Source organism: Palaemon carinicauda, unplaced genomic scaffold (genome assembly GCF_036898095.1).
Source record: "Palaemon carinicauda isolate YSFRI2023 unplaced genomic scaffold, ASM3689809v2 scaffold4, whole genome shotgun sequence".
NCBI classification, from domain to species: domain Eukaryota; kingdom Metazoa; phylum Arthropoda; class Malacostraca; order Decapoda; family Palaemonidae; genus Palaemon; species Palaemon carinicauda.
In genome coordinates this window covers 739,001-745,000 of record NW_027171650.1, presented here as the reverse complement: position 1 = coordinate 745,000, position 6,000 = coordinate 739,001, and positions in this window count along the sequence as shown.

Sequence of the window (6,000 nt, the reverse complement as noted above, 5' to 3'; positions counted from 1 at the left end):
GTACTACATTCGATCCATCTCTCTGGTTACGGCTCATTTCGTCTTTGCCGACACATACACAGAATTGACTGGCCCATTCTTTACACAGTCTCTTCTTATCTCATACACTTGACAACACTGAAATGACCAAACAATTATTCTCTCAAGAGGTTAACTACTGCACTGTAATTGTTCAGTGGTTACTTTCCTCTTGGTAAGGGTAAAAGAGACTCTTTAGCTATGGTAAGCAGCTCCTCAAGGAGGACAATCACAAATGAAACCATTGTTCTTGAATCTTGGGTAGTGCCATAGCCTCTGTTCAATGTTCTCCCATTATCTTGGATTAGATTTCTCTTGCTTGAGGGTACACGCAGGCACACTATTCTATCTTGTTTCTCCTTCTCTTGTTATTTTGAAGTTTTCATAGTTTATATATGAAATTTTTTTTTATGTTAATTTTGTTCTTAAACTTCTCTTGTAATTTATATCCTTTCCTCACTGGGCTATTTTCCCTGTTGGAGCCGTTAGGCTTAGCAAGTAATAATAATAATAATAATAATAATAATAATAATAATAATCTGATCAAAGGACGAAGTCTGTTCAGGATCTACCCAGCTTGAACTGACTTCATGCTACCACCGCACTATTAGTGAGCTCTAAGAGGAAAGCGAGACAATAAGAGCTGCAGAAAAAAAAAGGAACAACTAAATTGCATACTAAATAGTTTTCTTGATCCATCAAACCCCAGGTCCTATGATTTGATCATATTAGGAATATTATTTCAAAATTGCTAATAATAATAATAATAATAATAATAATAATAATAATAATAATAATAATATAGAAGGAGAAAGTTGACTCGAGAATGGATATGTGAATGCCGCAACAAACTATTATTTTCTTTAACAGGTTAATTTATGCCTTTTTAAAAAGATCTATTCGCAGAACAAGTGTTATATGCTGTCTGTCCACTAAAGAAATACGCCGCCATTATCGTAATTAATCTTAACAGAGGCGTTGCGGAAGGCGGCTATGTGGGTCTCTCGTGATTCTCTTTTGAAATGAAATATTTATGCAATATAATCTTTTTCTTAATTGCAATGAATTCTAATTCAAACGCTCAAAATATAAATACGTTAAAAGAGGTTATTTTAATTCATGAAAAGCAACTTCACTGGAATATTTTCTCTTAATTAAGAAAAACAAAAATTTGCCTAAGATTTTCAACCTGCGAGTCTAAATTCAGGGAAACTGCGAAATCGTTTGTAAACTTGAAATGATCTTATTTGATGCTGCTGAAGAAACACAGGAGGAATATGATTGCTGGATTTTGGAATACCTGCACAAAAGCAATGATGTTCCAACAATGTCAGGTAGGCCTATAATGAGTCTAAATGAGGGAAGAAGCAAAAGCCATATAATTCATGATGATAATATGGTAGGGAAAGAAAAGAAAAAAAGGGATATGAAAAAGTTGATGATGGGAAGAAAGAGACTGAAGAGGAGAATTCAACACCGGACCAAAGAAAGCCTGTTGCTGTTTAGCTGGATAACCGAGGGACGTCAGTGACAGGATACTCTCTTTCTATCCTGCCTGTCTCGGAACCCCAAACCAATAGGTAGTCCTGTTTCGGAAGACACCCAAGAGGAAGGATCCTCAACGGAGTCGATTCTTAGGGCTTGACCCAAAGCTGGACTCTCGGAAACCCGAGTCTCTTTAATCAAGGTTACCTAGAACGATACAGATATCACTGCCATTACTCCTAAGAAAATCTTCTCCATTAAAGTAGACTCAAATATTTTATGCCAATTTTATAGATTTGTTGATTAATTCATAATGTCATAAAGGTTAATAGTTATGAATTTAGTTGCCTTAAATGTTCATAATAATTACCGCTATTTATGAGATTGAAATCATTTTCTTATAAAATGAATCAATAGTATGTTGGTTAAGGAAAGACAACCGTTGAACCACTACCGCTACAAAGTTATTGTGAACTGACTGGCAGAATAATACTACATTGGATCCCTCTCTCTCATTTTGGCTCATTATTTCTTTGACTAATTTTCCAGCTAACACAAGATGAATCTCTCCACTGAGTTGTATAGGCCAAAACTGTATAAACAATATTTTTTTAGGTCTGATTTGAAAAACCTATAATTTATTTTATAAAATAATTGGTAAAAATTTTGTGTTAATGTACTGTACAAAGAATGAATAGAATATAAATAGAAGCTTTTAGCATCTTGCTTTACCAACTAGGGTTGTAGCTTAGATAATAATAATAATAATAATAATAATAATAATAATAATAATAATAATAATAATAATAATAATAATAATAATGGAGAAAGTTGACTCGAGCGGCTGTTTTGCTATACAATGGGACTAATAAGTTCGTAAGAAGAAGAAGAAGAAGAAGAAGAAGAAGAAGACAGTTATTTGAATAGCTAAGCCCATCTATTGTATTTGCTCTGCAATGAAAGCCTGATTTTGAAACCTTGCTTTCAATTATGACTTAGAAATACCTTGTCAGTAGGCAACGGGTTCTCTGGTGTGTTGCGAGAAGTATAAAACGACCAAAAACATATTATCATCTATAAGAACAATATCATGTCCACCTCTTCACACTCCAACACCAGAATTCAATTCAACAGGATCTTTATGGACTGCTTCACCTCACTCCACAAGAATTACCTGCAGTGTAAAAATATAGAAAAGTGTTAAAATAGAAGAAGCGATGTAGTATTCCATAAGTCTTGAGGTAATCAAGAAATATTGACCTCCCTACTTTAATTAAATGAAATTTCTTGAATTTAAAGACTTAAAATGCATCTAAGTTAGTCTGTCAGGATAAAAACAATTTTTCAAGTAGTTCCTTCATTAAAATGTTAAAAAAATTATAAAGGCAATATTCAATTACCTGTTTCCATTCGGTCTGCAAACTTGACGGATCACCTTTAAACTGGTTGTAAATGAATGGTAATTCTGTCACTTTTGGCTTCACTGCGCTTGTTGCAATTTTTGGACAGAGCAAAGTCATATTTTCAAGCATGCCTAAATTGTTTGGAAGTCGCTTTGCTACCCGCTTGCAAGCTTCCCTTAAAAAGGTTGTGCATCTCCGTCGTACTTTAATTTTTGCATTAGAATCAATCCGGGACTTGTCTAACTGAATAACAATGAGCGCTCTCAGATCTGTCTCCATAAAAGTTAGGAATATAGCTTCACCTTCGAAATTCAAATCAATCAAATTTTCTGTATTCTTAAGTACACTTGATTTAATGGTACGCTGTATCAGGTACCTGAAAACAAAAATATTCTAAATCTGCAAAGAGCTTCAAGCAAGAAACATTTTTGCCTTGAAATAATTTGTTGACCATCAAACTCTCCCAAAATTGTCTTTAAAATTTCTACATAAAGTTTAATAACAGGATCAGCATACATCTTGATAGAGCATTTCTGCTGTATAACATTTTTCGTTTGCTTTTGCCGGCTGAAAGTGCAATTTCAGTTCTTCCCACTGGGATAGGATTCGATCCACACATTGAAAAATGGACAGCCATCATGTTCCCGAGGGTGCTATTATTTTCAATGGAGTCGTGCCATCATTTATTGTTTTGAATATATCTTTATATGCTGTCAGGCGATAGCTAGAGAAACTAAATCAATTGTAGGTTTGGTGAACAAGAAAGTCCACGTTTCTGGGCATAGTCTCGACAGCCTTACTGGAAGCTAATTGTAAGCTATGGCACACACATCTGTACAAAATAGAAAATATTTTATTTGAGAGAGAGAGAGAGAGAGAGAGAGAGAGAGAGAGAGAGAGAGAGAGAGAGAGAGAGAGAGAGAGAGATTATTTTCATTTATATTATAATATTAATTCCTACATATCTATAACAAGTCAATTTTGTAAATACAACAATTTCGTACCTCACACCAATGATTGACGGATTTTTTCCCTGAAGCTTGGTTAATACGGAATTGTTAGTACCACATAATACGCTTGCACCGTCTGTCCCAAGTCCAAGACATCGCTCAATACTTAATCTAACTTCACCCAAAAACTTGCAAATTGCATCTGTTAAAACCTGTAATTAATTTTATTCCATTCAAATTTATATATAATTATTGCTGACTATTATGGTTCACAAGATCATTTTTTTAAACATATTTGTGAAATATACCTAAGGGCTATATGTCCATTCTAGCTATAGGCTAATTGTACAGTATAATAAAAGGGGCAATAAAAGATGGTGGAGATATGCAATCTCTGGATCAACAAAAACTAAGTATATAGTCCCCTTTGCTTTAGGCACTTGAAAGAATTTCATAATATAGATTTATTTTACCTGGGCATTTGCAAAAATATTTCTTCGATGACAACAAGTCCTAGAAATGTAGATACCATATGTTTGCTTGTTTCACTATAGTAGGCTATCTAACCACAATGCACAATTGTTTATTTGTAGTTATATCGGTGGCTTCGTCAATAATCAAAGAGAAGGGATTGCATCCAATATCTGTAATTAGTTGGTTTTTCATTTCGGGAACCAAAACATTTTTTATTAAGTTGGTACATTTTGTGCGGTGAAGTTGCATATCACGTATTGTGTTTTTATTACAAGTACAGTCTTTTTGGCACTGTCCTTCATTACTTCACCAATATGATCAACAGAATTGATTGATGTATGACAAGCAATGCATAGTGAAAGTTTCAAATCTGTAACATTTTGATTGTGATCTGTTTGCTTGCTTTTCTGAGAAGATGTACTAGCAAAAAAAAAAAAACTCGTAACATTACTTTCTCTTGCTTTTATATACGCTTTGTGTGTACCAGTATTAGAATGCATGGTTAAATCTGAATGGTGGGCTCTTATAACCGTATTACTTCTAATCCAATCTTTCAAAAGTTCCTCGATCTTCCATTTTGGGTTATTTTTTATATACACTCCAATTGCACTTCTTTGGCATTTTGAACTAAGCCAACCCTCTCACTGAGTGGTAAATATAAAACTGATGTCTAACTAGCGGAAGCAGTGAAGTCTTTTAAAGTCTTAACTGGCAAACGTCATGTAGTCTAGTGGCGTCAGTCAGCCTGTCTGGTATGCCAACTTAAAATTTTCATCATTATTGTTTAAACTGTCTGTGAACTATTGAAATTTGAAATAGAATAATCGATCTACATTTCCACTTTGAAATTATTATAAAAGAAATTGCATTTGTAATGACCATTTAAACGATTTATTGACGCCTCAGTTTATTTCTTCCAGAGTAGTCCAATTTCAGGCAAGTAGCGGTACCCTTTTATAACCCGCGGCAAGGCGTTCAAAAGTAGCCCAATTGGGCCGGTTTGGAAACACTGATTACCACCAAGCATAGAAAATCTATTGATAAAACTACTGGATTTTAGGATAATATGAAAACTAACAGCAATTAAACAATTTTGTAGTCCATGGAGGTCCAGAAACAGGAAATATATTGACAGGGGGACATTGCTAAAAAGAAAAAAAGATGAATCAAAACAAACAAATATTTTTGCAAGCACATTTCTAATTCATTCTTGAAGGAAAATCTTATCAAACAACTCTCTTACTGAACCCTATTTTTATCATTATTATTATTATTATTATTATTATTATTATTATTATTATTATTATTATTATTTATCAATTATAAATTATAGATTATCAATCATTATTATAAATTATTAATTATTATTAATTATCAATTGTTATTATTTATTATTATTATTTATTAATCATGCATGCTCGTAACTGGTCTTTGTAATGGATGAATTTGCATTGGACCCCGTTCCCCCTCAACTTAATCTGGGTGAAGAAGGTGATATCCCATACATCCACTGTTCGTACGACAGCCCAACCGACTTTTAAAGCCGAATCTGTTCATTCGAGTGGCATTTTCTCTATGCTCACCTTTAACGTGAGGAGTTGTAGAAAGAACTTTGCAAGTTTCGTGGCACTTCTGTGTAACTTCTTGTTTAAATTCACAGTCTTGGTGTT